We start from the raw sequence: 13,775 nt of genomic DNA on the forward strand, positions 1-13,775 counted from the left end.
TACATCTGCAAACCTGCTATGAAAAAAGAAGTTTGTTTGGGGGTGCAATTTTGTCCCTACATCCTTGTACTGAGAGAGAAAGTTGTTCACTGTTTAATAATAATCAACCCAAGGGATGCTTTATCTCATGGAAACAGACAGAACAATACTGAAGCATTAGACATATCATATTAGCATATCACATAACCTTCCACAATGGAACATGACGCAAGGCTGGCTGGGAACTGTATGACTTACTTTTCTTGTATATTCCTATTTTTCTCTGTATTTGTAACAGAGCGAGACTGTGTGTCCATTCAAAAGCATTGCTTACCAATAACTGAGTAGGAAACAGCATGTATTACATACTGACACAAAGAATGTGCAGTTTCACATTAAGGTCTGTTTGTGCAGAATTTCCCATAGAAGGCCATGGACTTTAAACAGAAACATGGACTCTGGGGACACATAAGGAAACGTGACCATACCCACTTATGTCCTTATCATGCATAAGGGTTTAGAGTTTCGACAAAGTGATACTATCCAAAAGGGTGGGCAGTACAAGGAATTCCACATGACCTAGGGGCACAATACTGTCCAATTTGATTGGGCAAGGGGTCATTTAGCCCTTAGAGGTCTGGTATTCCACATTACCACCCACCCTGTAGACTGTTAGCTTCATGTGGAAAAAGTGAACTGCCAGAAATATACTCTGTGGTATTATGATTTTGAAGGTAACAAAAAAAGCCTTTTGCACAGTTTTACATAATAAAGACGGGTATTTGATTTTAGTCAGTGATAAAAAGGACTTTAATGTGCAGTGTGTGTGTGTGTGTGTGTGTGTGTGTGTGTGTGTGTGTGTGTGTGTGAGACTCTGTGTCTGTGTGTGTGTGTGTTTAGACAGACTAGGTTGAATAGACTTTTCTGAAGAATAACCAGGCATGAATTAAATGGAAATTTTGGCACAACTGTAGAAACACTTAGGAACCAAATATCAAACTACTACAAAATCTGTTAACATCAGTCAGTTATTGCTCTGATTTGTTTTATGTGAAAGTTATGGCATAAAAACACTTTGTATCATTACCATATTTAATTAGTGGAAATAAGCCTTACATAACATTCACGTGTTTTGCTATGCATTCCATGAATAGATCAGTGATCCTGATGTTCTGAATTTGTCTGCTTAGAGATGATCTCTTTTAACATTCTGGGAAAAATTGTTAAGAAAATAGTGCATAGAATCACAGGTTCAATGGCCAACAAGTGTTTCCAGGTGACTGGAAAAACAAACCGCTGCACCAAGAGATGTTGTGGCAGCTTAGGTTTGATGCAACAACCTTGCCAGGACTAAATGAAAACATCTCCATAGCTAGCGAATTAAAATTAAGATTGAATAAAATATAAAAAAATATAAAATTATTTAAATAGCATAAAGGTACACATAGGGCTGTGTTTTAAAGAATATATATTAATGTAAAGAAATTGTGGTTTTTAATATAAAAGTTTGGTGTAATGTGTCTTTAACGTTCTAAGTTGTGGGATCACATGATTGATACTGAGAGATGTGTGAGTGAGGGTGTGTCTTTTTTACTTTGATTTGTAACAATATTTGAACTCACTCTGCTTTTGTAAAGTTAGGTTCTGAAGATATCTTTTTTTATAAGACGAAACCGCTTAGCCTGTGGCTTATCAATAAACGTTTGTGGATTACTGGTTATCCTGGCTTTCTGTGCCTTCCAGTTTTTACTTCATATTTTATTTTTGACTGGAACTGGTGTGTTTCGTGTTTGGTATTGATATGTATATATCTATATGTATGTATGTATGTATATATATATATATATATATATATATATATATATATATATATATATATATATGTATACATATATGTAGACCAAGACTGTAAATTCTAAGCCATCTTCTCATCTGACTATCTGACTTCCAGATTCTCCAGGCTAACCTAATAACACCAGCAAGTGGTGCCTTGTCCCGGCACTTTGGCCTTTGGCAAACCTTGGCACTTATGTGGTGGCACGTCTTTGAAAAATGATTCAGCCATTAGGGACCTGGGCACTTTCCTTGACAATGAACTGTTCTTTGATCACCATGAATCCCTCAATGTAAGGCAATCCTTTTATGTAGCCAGACTGATCATCAGGGGTCTCTTCTAGGTCTAGGGAAGTTATCATCCCTCTCTGCTTCTCCCTCATCAGGCACATACTAGAGTTTAATGTCTCCTTTGATGTGTAGTTGACTAGTCATATAATACAGCTTGACAGGCCACTGCATTTCTTCACTAAGACAATCAAGGGCATCTCTTCCTTGTGTTACATAGACCATCTTAAAGCATGCTCTCTCTTTTCTGTTTTCTACACAGTCTTGGGATGAGACCTCTGTCTGCCCTACAGTGCCTCAATGCATCCTATCCTATGTGATCTCCAGCACATCCACAAAACAACAACCCAGACACATGCTCAAGTGATTTAAACTTCCACCAAAACAACAACAGGACCTGCCTGTGGGATAGACAGAGAATTTCTCTTTTATGGAAAAGACTTCCCTTGGAAGAAAATCAAAGTAGCTCGCTGACCCTCTTTAAGCATAACATGGGAACCTCCAAACCTTGGACCCTACCCAGTTTGGCTTTGTTAAGGGCAGATCATGCCTCCTAAACCTGGTGGACTTCTTTGAGACAGTTACCGAGGCATTAGATGAGGGAAAGGAGGTCCACACAGCCTACCTAGACCTCACAAAGGCTTTTGACACCATTCCCCATTCTAGTATTATAGACAAGCTCATCAGTTTGAACATAAACCCCTATGTCACGAGATGGGTTGCCAACTGGCTCATGGATAGAACCCACATGGTGAGAGTTGCAGGCTCTATGTCCAACTCTAAACCGGTTACAAGTGGCGACCCCCAGGGCTCAGTCCTAGGGCCCCTCCTGTTTGGTATATACTTCTCAGAGGTACAGGCAAGCATAGGAGTACTATGGCTGACCAAGTTCGCAGACGACTGCAACCTATGGGCCATAATTGATTCCCCAGCTGATACAGACACCCTCCAGAAGGGTCTCACTGAGATGGATACCTGGTGTCAAAATCATGGCCTCAAACTAAATGCAAAAAAGTGCATAGTCATCCCCTTTGGAAAAAACAAAATACCCACAAACTACCACATATGTGGTAGTCCTCTAAATAGTCCTCTAAATACAGAGGTTATTGTTCCTCTCTACTTATCACTCATTAGACCCATTATAGAATACAATGCTCCATTTGGGATGTACCTTACAAGACACCTGCAACAGCTGGAAAGACCACAAAAGTACCTCACCAAGAGGATTACTGGCCTCAAACAGATGCCTTATGCAGCCCGACTTAAGAAACTCCAGCTGTACTCAGTTGCATACCACTTACTCAGAGGTGATCTCTGCCTGGCATACAAGGCCATGTCCAACCCAGAATTGATGGACATGCTCCACCTAAAAAAAAACAAATCCCGAAGAACCACATGCTCTAGAGATATAAACCTCACCACAATGATAAACAGGACATGCTGGAGGGATAGATTCCTGTCCTAGAGACTCCGCAAGCTTTGGAACAGGATTCCAGTATATATCAGGCAGAGCCATTCACTAACACTCTTCAAGAGAAACCTTGATGGGTGGATGGGAAACAGAAAATTTACCCTGGGGATCACTGCAGTGGCTCTGCTGGACAGTGGCACAGGGAACTAATGGCTCTGCTGGACAGGGGCACAGGGAACTAATCTAAGGGGGTGGCAAAAGCCAACACATTCTGGCTAGGCTTATAAATGCCCTTGGGCAGATAGCCTATTACTAACCTATGAACCTATGGATCAATGGATAGGCACACATAACTGCACCCCAGGTTTGCACCCTCAAGCCATCACAGAAAGGGGTCAAAAGTAGGTATTAGTGATTCATAACAATGGGTTTTTATGAACTGGGAAGTTGTAGCTAGGCTACAAATATTCCTCTGGGTCAATAGCCTAGGACTAACCTATAGACCTAGGGCTACCTGCTATCTAACTATACGTGTATATGTATGTGTTTTTATCTATCTTTCTATTTATGTGTGTGCATGTGTGTGTGTGTGTGTGTATATGTAGATATATGTATATAAATATATATATATATATATATATATAAATATATATATAAATATATATACATGTATATGTGCATGTATACAATATATAAAATTATATATATATATATATATATATATATATATATATATATTGATATGTATATATATATATATATATATATATATATATATATAACGACAGCGACAAAGACCCGACGCAAGAATCCGGAGGAAGACGAGAATCGTCGAGAAGAGAAAAGAAGAAGACCAGTGCGGGCACCAAGTCGCGACTGATCGACAATGACACGACGTAATGCAGAACCAAACGTCGAGGATGCCCGACGATGAAAGAGCTGTGTAAGGTACACGGTATTGACGAAGGTGTAAGTCAGGTGGGAGTGAAGTGTGTTAGGTGTGGGGAGGTTAGGGGTTAGGGTGGTAAGTGGGTTAGGTGAGTTAGGGTAGGTTAAGGGGTGGGTTAGGAGGGTTAGGAGTGGAGTAGGTTAGGAGTTGTTAGGAGTTAGGTTAAGGGAGGTTAGGGTTAGGGGTTTAGGTTTATTAGTTAGGGTAAGGGAGAGGGGGGAGGGAGAGGGTTAGGGTTAGTTAGGGTTAGTAGGGTTAGGAGGTATAGTAAAGATGAAGGGTTAGGTGGGTATTTTAGGTTTTTGGGGGCTTGCTTGTGTTTTGTGTGTGTGTGTGTGTGTGTGTGTGTGAATTGGTTGGTGTTGTGTTGTGTTTGTTATTGTGTGTGGTGTGTGTGTGTGTGGGTTTCGTGTTTTGTTTGTGTACCGTTATTTGGTTATGGGTTATGTGTGGTTTTCGTGTTTATGGACTATCGAATATTGTGGTGTGGTGATGTGGTTGTCTGTGTTGTGTGGTTTCGACTATGTCAGGTAGAACCATATATATATATATAAAATATTTTATATATATATATATATATATATATATATATATATATATATATATATACACATGTGGTGTGTGTCAATGGCATTGACAGAACACGCAATTGGTTGAATCAGAAAACACTGAATCCAACCAGTTGGAAGCTCAAAAGCTCAGGTGTTTGAAAACTCATTTAGTCAAGTCACCATTGTAAGAAGATAGTTTACAGATTAAAACACCCTAAAGTGCTCATGAAGTGGGGCATTTCCTTTCGCCCCCACATATGGAAGAGTTCCCCCGACACCTTGCTTACATATACTATACACAATGAATCAGTCCTGGCATACAAACAGAAGCCACACCACATTTTATGTAAGTATATGCAAGTCATATCACCAACTTCGTAATCCACCATAAAAACCTATTTATACATTGCAGCAGATTCCTACTTCTTTAGTAGAGTACTGTGCTTAACCCTATTCTGTGAAATGAGACTGCAATCAAATGAATGAGTTTTCATTCAACCAAACAAATGGAATCCATACACACACACATACATATATTGTTTGGTTTATTGTAGAAACTTTACTTCAGCCAATGCAGACTGCATGGTAGGGTGGCTTTTGACAAACCATGCAGTTACTGCTATCAGCTTTGTGACTTAAAAAAATAATTTAAAAAAGTTCAGAAATAAAGATCAGAAAATACATTGAATTCTTATTAAACAAGCCAGTTGGTAGTTCAACATGAATAAATTTATACTTTAGTCTTTTTCATGGTACACAAACTTTTATACTTAAATGTAATATTCCTTTCAAACAGGTCACTGGCATTGTAGATGGAAAAATAAAGCAGTACTTACAGGGCCTCCTAGATAGCAGAGTAGCTCTCTTTCCAGTTTCAGTAACAGGGAACAACAAAATAGTTTTACGTTTTAAACAGATAGTAATATGCCTATCTAGCTTCTTTTCTAAAGGTTCAGGTCTCTTCCCTCACAGAGACAGCCCCCAAATTGTCTTCCTTTTTCCTTTTGGTCTCTGTAATTGCAGCTAGAGCCCTACCCTAACCCACATCTGATTCAAAATCACAAATCTGCTGTGTTCTAGGGAGCTGTGCTTTACGTACTCATATCTGCAGATGTCCTTCATTACCCCTAAAATACGTGATTGTTTCTGGATTACGGTCCTTAAAGAGGCTGCCAGTCAGTATGACTTTTCTTGAGCAGTATATTTAAAGGTACCGGTCACCAGTATGCTACAGGACCTCCCCCAGATAAACTATTGGTTAGAGCCTCAGAGGTATTCCTGGGACAGCCCACATGTATTCAGGTGGCACTGATCCACGTAATGTATGCTCTTAAAGCTAAAAACTGGTTGTCACTAACTACTGAGATGGCTGTCCTGTTAAATGCTCTGCCTGGTTAGTAAGGGGTAAGTTAAAAGACACTAAATGAGGAGCAGTTGTGGCTGAAAAGGTCATTCGAAAAAGATCATCATGTTAATTTGGACTTTCAAACACAAACAGAGATAGTAGGAAGGAGGGGCAAGGAAGTGTTAAGCTGTACTCTATGGGACACAACCTCCAGTTACATGACACTTATACAAACATTGCTGTAGCTAGTGAGATCGCATCTGGAATACGGTCTGCAGTTCCAGAGACCCTATAAGGAAAATGATGTATGTCAACTGGAAATCTTCTGCAGGAAGGTCACAAATATCATTATTAGTGTGACAGAGGGAAAGGAATACAAAACAGCATATAGAATTGCTGACTTTTTGTTCATTAGACATTAGGAGAGAGAAAGAGAGACAGGGAGAGAGAGATAGAGTAAAAAAACAGGAGTAAAAAGAAACGAGACAGGATTTGATATGCAGGCAATACCTGACAGGGTGGGTGTATTTGCGGAATTACTGCAAGCCCAGGGGTGCTGTGAGGCCCCAGTGCTGGAGAGCATTACTGCTGTTTGACAATGGGCTATCAATAAATTTTTCATACTTGCTTTTTTATTAGAATGTACGACTGTTATATTTTTGATGTAAAATAACTCTCCTCCTCCTCCTAAGGCTTCAAAACTGCTGTAACATATGTAATTGTTGTTGGAGGAGGTATTTTACAATCAAAATATAAGTTACCTAAGTATTTAATGTCAACACACAGACACACACATGCACACACACAGCAACACAGACAGAAAGCAAGACTGATAAACATGCAGAGATAGAGACATACAGATTCACACAAAAACACATAGAAACACACATGTAGTTACATACAGATATAATAGATATACAGAAAAAAAAACACAAACGTGCCAAGCAGTTATAGTCACTTTCCTGACTGAATATACCTCACCTGTCATTGTGATAAAATGAATGAAAGAAAAAAAATAATAATAATAATACAGTGCAAAGCACTGCAACCTCCCCTCCCAAACTGTCCCTGATTTGGCAAAACATCCCTAATTTGCTGCCTTTATTTTCTGGTAAACCGGTGGAGGTTACAGTTAGTCAATAAAGCCAGACATTATTGTTTTAGACTTCCTACTGTTCACATAGTACATGTTGAATAAAAACTTTTCAGATCAAAATTCTTGAGGAAAGAAGTTGAAAGGTATGTGCTCTCCCTTTCTCTTCCTCAATCTCTCTTTCTCTGTCTCACATACGCATGTACATATGCACACACACAGACACACGCACACACACACCACAAACACACACACTCACAGAATTTTTTTTTTACCTTGTTTAATGTGGCTTTTTTAAAACCACACAGTGAGGAGTAGGTAAAACTGTAAGTCTTTGCAACTGATTTTGCAGTTTCCTTTTCCAGCTTACCTTTTGTATTATTAATTTATTTTTTAAATTATTTTATGCTTGCTAAAAGCTTACCCACTTTATCAAGTGTAAAAAAATGGCAGGCATTTGGTTAACATTCTTCTGTGAAGTGGGGGACTTGTTTTTTTTACCAGATTTTACCATTATATTAGCACAAAGTTCATTCTCCGATCGGGGTGACGAAATATGTTTCGCCCCTTGTCTAAGCATTAATAAGACAGTATGTAGAAAATATTAAAAGAGTGGAACTAAGGCATAAGGCCAAGGGACATTTGATACACTTGAAGATACTCTTTTTAACCTGAACATTAGAAAGTTCTTTTTCACTGAGATGGTTTCTGAGCCTTGGAAAACACACCGAGTATGCTGTGGGTTTGAATCTACAGGGGCCTTCTAAAGGACAAGAGGCAGTTAGAGCGGGCTGGGTAACCCAAAGTGGAAAGAGTTAGCAGCTACACATTAAATGCACCCAAAAGTAGCAGAGTAAAAAGACAAGTGATCGCCTTCTGTCACAACATTATGTAAAGTAATACAATCTAAGTTAATGCTTAACTGTTTTCACAACTTTGCAAGTTTCTTACGTTATTAATAGTTCTTTACCTTACGCCCAATTCAGGCTGGAAAAAAGTCATTTGTTCCAGTTCAATTACCTCTTCCTATTAGAATAAATGATTCAACAAGCAAATTTATGTAATTCGCAAATGTGTCTGAGCAGTTACTGTCACATCCGCTTATTCTACTGAGTTCCTTAGGTTTTCCATCCACATTACAAGACAATATTGACTAGGGAATCCGCCCCTCTTTTTTCGGTGCTTATGGTATGTTCACTTGATGAACTATCTAGCCGCACAATATTCATCAGAGAATCTTATCCTTGGGAAGCATGATGTCAGAAAACCCTACTGTATTCCTGGTTAGATGGAACCTTTTGCCTACTTTCTTACAAAAAAAGACCTGTTTTAAATCCTGACGTTCAGTAACCTAAATGCTTTTGCAGAAAGATGAGCATTGCCTGAAAAGGAGAACATTTTGAAGGGGAATACTTGTATCTGCCTGTCAAGAGACAACTATAAGAAAAACTGTACATGATAATGGAGACAGCTGTTTATTTCCTTGTCAAGTATATTTAAAGTAAAATATCAATAAATACCTGAAGACCACAGCTGACATTTAATGTTACGTGCACTCTGTTGTTATTGCTCAACTGGACAGTTTAGCTGATAGTGTGCGCACATATTCTGCATGTACATGGGCTGGAGCACATATAACATTCCTCCCTTTTTGCACTTTTTTGTCAGAGGTAAAACAAATACCATCAATATGAGAACTTGTGCTGATTGCTTAATGATACAAGTCTGTAGCATGGCACATTTAGCATCTAGGCAGGAGTCAGGACTCCATTCTTTTTACTCTATGATGCCAGATGTAGCAACAGTTTTGGATATTACATGATTATAATGTCTCTGCGGGTACTTTAAGATATTTCTGGCTAATTAACTAAACAAAAAAGGTCAATTAGTGTTTGGAATTAAGTACATACGTTATCTCTGTTTGATGTAAAAAAAATGGTGCATGAACAAGTTCTTGGATACTGGTCTTGGGGTGTTAGGAAACCCTGAACAGTAAAATGGCTGAAAATGAATATAGTTATAAAATGGATGAACATGTTGGATGGATTAATGCTTTTTTTTGTATGAACTTTGTCCCTCTGCCTGAAAACCATCAAACCTCCCTTTGATCAGACATTGCAGTGTCCAAGAGAGAGAGAGGCATCAACCAGACGTCTATGAGAGGATACTGTGCTGTGCTCTCACCAGCATTCTGGCAACGAGAGCATTTTTTTATTTATACAGCCTGACCCTACTCCTACATCTGACATGAGTACTTGTGGCACTGCATGAGCCACTAATGTTCCCCTGTCCACACCTGTATGTTCCCCCACATGTAACAACAATGGCTGCCATCACTGCTGTACTCACATCTTCCATCAGCCATCCATCATCACTGGGGGCCGAATCAGTCTCTGCAGTTTTTGTTTGGAAGAGACAGCTAAGGAATTTTGATCGGAAGATTTGTCACTCACATCACATTCAGTATCTAGTTCTTCAGTAGTCATATTGTCTACTTCTAAGATCTCCTCTTGTATAGCTTCACTTTCGTTTTCTGTAATGGTACAACTATCCTCAGCACTATTTTCTGAAGTTTGCATAGCAGGGCCTCCATCAGTATCAGGTTCTACAAGAGGCACAGAAACATTACTTAGTCTATTGCTAGGTCTGAGCTGCTCAAATTGACAAGGGATGAATTCCGGTGCATTTACTTTGAAATTACAGCCCACAGGGTCTTGACCATCCTCATAAAAAAGCCCACTGAAACCCCAGTCATCATCACTGTCCTCCTCTCCTTCAGCAGGAGGAAGCATAGGCTCTTGAATATTGGAGAGGATAGTTCCTCTCCACTTTAGTTTTCTGGATCGCCTTGAGTTAGACTTCCGCTGAGCCAATCTGAATTCCGGATTCATGAGTCTCACTGATTTTTCCAAAGGCATTAAGCTGTTTCTGTGCCAGGTTTTAATGAGTCCTTCTTTCCCCACAGGGCAAACTTGGTAGACAGGGATATTAAGTAGCTGAGAACAAAATATGTAAATCTCAGATCCCCAGTGGTCAGCTAGTTTATGCTTTCCTTGTAGTCCCAAATTTCTCAAAAGAACTCTGTCCCCTAGATGCAAGTTATGCATCTTTACTTTTGTCTGAGATTGGTACAGCTCTACCTGCTTTTAATAAAGTTTAGTGAACCAATATCTTACCTTGCCACTGATGCCAACAGAATGATCTTTTAGAAAACATTTAACATATTGTTCAATTCATTACATGCTCCATGTCAAATAGTGTTCATAATTCATTTAATGATCCATATCAACCTTTGAGCCATATTCAAAAAACAGCTCAGAAAATTATCACTCCCCTGGCACCGTTGACAATAAATGTATCGAAGTTGCATGCTTTACAAATCAGGGTTGCCACAAGCTGCATATTCAATAAAAAACACAGAGACCTCAGATGGATTAAATGGTCGCAGCCATGTGTTTATTGCCATTTATTTAAATAGAAGCCAATTATTATGAGATGTGCGCAAGGCAGGAATGTCAGGGAGGCCATTTTATTTCATTCATAGCATTCCCCTAAACCTACAGGACAACAGGCAGCACATCAATATCCAGCACTTCTGATTCAACATACCCACATCATAACAGCTTTTTCATTTCACAATTCATCACAATTCCTCTGGGCCGCCTTACAATCTGCCAAGGAGCCATTGTCGGGCTGATAAGTCCCCTGGCAACAATCCCTTGGGGCTGTCTGGCCTGTGGAAGGTCCAGCTGAAGAGTCTTGTGACCTCCCCCCCACTTACCTTGACCTCCCTTACCTTTCCTGTCTTCCGCTTACATGACTGTGACAATCGAGCCTAACTTGTCTATCTTACCCGGAGGAGAAGGTGAAAACCTGAAAACCCAGTGGACAAAAACAAGAAATTTCTTCACGACGCCTAGTGCGATCACCTTTGTAGGTCACCAGGTTCCCTAAGTACCTTACCTGGTCCTAAACTAACTGACAAGTACACCCCTGATTTTACGAGGGGGTGGGTAGGGTGGGACAAGCTGCCAAGGTGAGGTTGAAAAGACTGATTTGTTTTGTTCCCAGCTTTTTCAACCTTTCTCCTGGACAGCCCAGCCCGACTCAGCCCTCCTACCTATCCTGACACTACCTGTCCTCCACCTCCCCTCTCCCCCCACTGAAACCTGAGTCCGAGCTGACCTGCCTCAAACAAATGATGGCTTGCTGCGATTGGCTTGCCAGCCATTGTTGTCCGAGATTGGTACAGCTCTACCTGATTTTAATAAAGTTTAGTGAACCAATATCTTTCCTTGCCATTGATGCCAACAGAATGATCTTTTAGAAAACATTTAACATAGTGTTCAATTCACTACATGCTCCATATCAAATAGTGTTCATAATTCATTTAATGATCCATATCAACCTTTGAGCCATATTCAAAAACCAGCTCAGAACATTATCATTCCGCTGGCACCGTTGACAATAAATGTATCGAAGTTACATGCTTTACAAATCAGGGTTGCCACAAGCTGTATATTAAATAAAAAACACAGAGACCTCAGATGGATTAAATGGCCGCAGCCATGTGTTTATTGACATTTACTCAAATAGAAGCCAATTATTATGAGATGTGCACAAGGCAGGAATGTCAGGGAGGCCATTTTATTTCTTTCATAGCATTCCGCTAAACCTACAGGACAACAGACAGCACATCACTATCCGGCCCTTCTGATTCAACATACCCACATCATAACAGCTTTTTCATTTCACAGTTCATCACAATTCCTCTGGGCCACCTTTCAATCTGCCAAGGAGCCATTGTCGGGCTGATAAGTCCCCTGGCAACAATCCCTTGGGGCTGTCTGGCCTGTGGAAGGTCCAGCTGAAGAGTCCTGTGACCCCCCCCACTTACCATGGCCTCCCTTACCTTTCCTGTCTTCCGCCACAGAAAGGAGGAATATTCCTCCCTTCCGCCAGCACATCTCAACCTATCCTAAGTGAATGCCCTTCAAAGCTAAACCAGCTTGCAATTCCTTATAAAAAAATCCCCAAACCTTCTTCAGATAAATGAACCCCATCCTTATCATACCTGTCTGGCCAACAGACTTGAATGCCAGGGTGAGGAATGTACAACCCATTAATGTCCCTTAACACCTTATCCATAGAATTATTAATTCTCCTTCTCATTCTCTCCACAGCTTTAATGGACCTAGCCCCCCTCCATTTCTTTCTCTGTACCACTTCTGACCAGCAGATAATAGCTTGTGGCCAGCATTCATGCATGCAATATACCTCTTGTACCATCAAACCAATTAGCTCTTTTATTGGATGTTGACAAATATTAATACCCTCTAGGTGCAATAAAATGGCAGTAGGAGATTTATGTTTCTTGCAGCTTGCTGTAGTACTGCCCTGAGATGGTGCCACCGCATTCCTGACACACCAAACCAAATTGCTTTGCAAGAAGCTTGTTTTCCTCCTTGGAAGGAGAAACCCCGCCTGCCCTGGACAACGCGATGGAGTCTCTGAATGAAAGAATGACCCACTATCCAGATGTATTCCTGATCCAAAGATATGAGAGCTGAAATATAAAGGACAAGAGTTAAAGCCATTTACACCTTACATAGCCTTTCTAAGCATTGGACTTCCACCTGTCCATCTTCATAATGTCGGTCTGTGAGGCTCCCATTGCATGTGCAAATGAGGCTGCACCTATTCAAAAGGAATGTAATGTATATTTATCTGAGTCTAGGCCACTCAACTTGATTGCTTCCTTTAAAACTGCTCTTACCTGATACTGTGTCAGAGGTTCACCTTGCTAATGACAAACGAATGGACCATTTGGCCTTCCCCTATAGTTGCAGTACTCTAGTAGCACTTTAATCAAGTCCCATAACAAACCCTTTGGGATAACCACTCTTACCCATTGACCTTTGCCTTCTTGATCCACTTTGGATTTAGCCACATAAACCCAAGTGTCCTCCCCCAGCAAATGTACATGTGCCACTGGTAAAACTGTCCGGTGACCTTTCTTCTTGTTTGGTTGAATAATTTCAGACCAACTAAATGCCCCACAAAAAGTCAGCAGAAAGGCAGCCCTAAATAATGCTACATCATAAGAAGAAAAACAAACATTTGAAACTGCAAGCCACAGCTTACATAACACCGCTGGACCTATGGGGTACCGCTTACAGGCCTCTTGGGTGTTTGTTTCCCCCAGCCCTTAAACATTGTCTGTACCTGAAATGTGTAAAAATCAGAGCAGACAATGTACTTCTTGCCCTTCCAAAAGTCCAACCTCTTTCTTTCATTACCAAAATGTAAGCCCTGACTTGGTAAGG

General features: G+C 40.2%; 1 protein-coding gene across 10 annotated transcripts in view; it reads right to left on the reverse strand.

Annotated features, from left to right (window-relative positions):
- CALD1 (caldesmon 1) overlaps positions 1–13,775 on the reverse strand; it is a 1,713,117-nt gene that overhangs the window by 340,493 nt on the left and 1,358,849 nt on the right. The gene's annotated exons all lie outside the window — the stretch shown is intronic.

The sequence above is a fragment of the Protopterus annectens genome, chromosome 11.part0 (assembly GCF_019279795.1).
Source record: "Protopterus annectens isolate FY-2018-M chromosome 11.part0, PAN1.0, whole genome shotgun sequence".
NCBI lineage: Eukaryota > Metazoa > Chordata > Ceratodontiformes > Protopteridae > Protopterus > Protopterus annectens.